Source organism: Oncorhynchus nerka, unplaced genomic scaffold (genome assembly GCF_034236695.1).
Source record: "Oncorhynchus nerka isolate Pitt River unplaced genomic scaffold, Oner_Uvic_2.0 unplaced_scaffold_2025, whole genome shotgun sequence".
NCBI classification, from domain to species: domain Eukaryota; kingdom Metazoa; phylum Chordata; class Actinopteri; order Salmoniformes; family Salmonidae; genus Oncorhynchus; species Oncorhynchus nerka.
Window position 1 is genome coordinate 10,769 of NW_027039301.1, and position 1,426 is coordinate 12,194.

The window sequence follows — 1,426 nt, forward strand, 5'->3', positions numbered from 1 at the left end:
GAGGGAGGGAGGGGGAGGGAGAGAGAGAGAGAGAGAGAGAGAGAGAGAGAGAGAGAGAGAGAGAGAGAGAAAAAGGAAGTGTTTTAAGGCCACTAACACTCCTCTGTCACAAATATTTCCTTCCTGTATAAATTCTACAATGTGAAACTACTCATAGAGGCGAAAAGGAAAGTAAAATATCAAGACAGTTGAGTTGTGGATCAGGTGATTTGATAGTAAAATATAAAATCAAAGTTTATTTGTCACGTGCGCCGAATACAACCGACCTTACAGTGAAATGCTGACTTACAGGCTCTAACCAATAGTGCAAAAAAGGTATTAGGTGAACAATAGGTTAGTAAAGAAATAAAACAACAGTAAAAAGACAGTGAAAAATAACAGTTGTGTGTAGGTAGGTCAGCCTTTAATCAGCTCATAGAGACTTAGTGGGTAAATCGGCTCATAGAGACTTAGTGGGTAAATCAGCTTTAATCAGCTCATAGAGACTTAGTGGGTAAATCAGCTCATAGAGACTTAGTGGGTAAATCAGCTCATAGAGACTTAGTGGGTAAATCAGCTCATAGAGACTTAGTGGGTAGGTAGGTCAGCCTTTAATCAGCTCATAGAGACTTAGTGGGTAGGTCAGCCTTTAATCAGCTCATAGAGACTTAGTGGGTAGGTCAGCTCATAGAGACTTAGTGGGTAAATCAGCTTTAATCAGCTCATAGAGACTTAGTGGGTAGGTCAGCTCATAGAGACTTAGTGGGTAAATCAGCTTTAATCAGCTCATAGAGACTTAGTGGGTAGGTCAGCCTTTAATCAGCTCATAGAGACTTAGTGGGTAGGTCAGCCTTTAATCAGCTCATAGAGACTTAGTGGGTAGGTCAGCTCATAGAGACTTAGTGGGTAAATCAGCTTTAATCAGCTCATAGAGACTTAGTGGGTAGGTAGGTCAGCCTTTAATCAGCTCATAGAGACTTAGTGGGTAGGTCAGCCTTTAATCAGCTCATAGAGACTTAGTGGGTAAATCAGCTCATAGAGACTTAGTGGGTAAATCAGCTCATAGAGACTTAGTGGGTAAATCAGCTCATAGAGACTTAGTGGGTAAATCAGCTTTAATCAGCTCATAGAGACTTAGTGGGTAAATCAGCTCATAGAGACTTAGTGGGTAGGTAGGTCAGCCTTTAATCAGATCATAGAGACTTAGTGGGTAGGTAGGTCAGCCTTTAATCAGCTCATAGAGACTTAGTGGGTAGGTCAGCCTTTAATCAGCTCATAGAGACTTAGTGGGTAAATCAGCTCATAGAGACTTAGTGGGTAAATCAGCTCATAGAGACTTAGTGGGTAGGTCAGCCTTTAATCAGCTCATAGAGACTTAGTGGGTAAATCAGCTCATAGAGACTTAGTGGGTAAATCAGCTCATAGAGACTTAGTGGGTAGGTAGGTC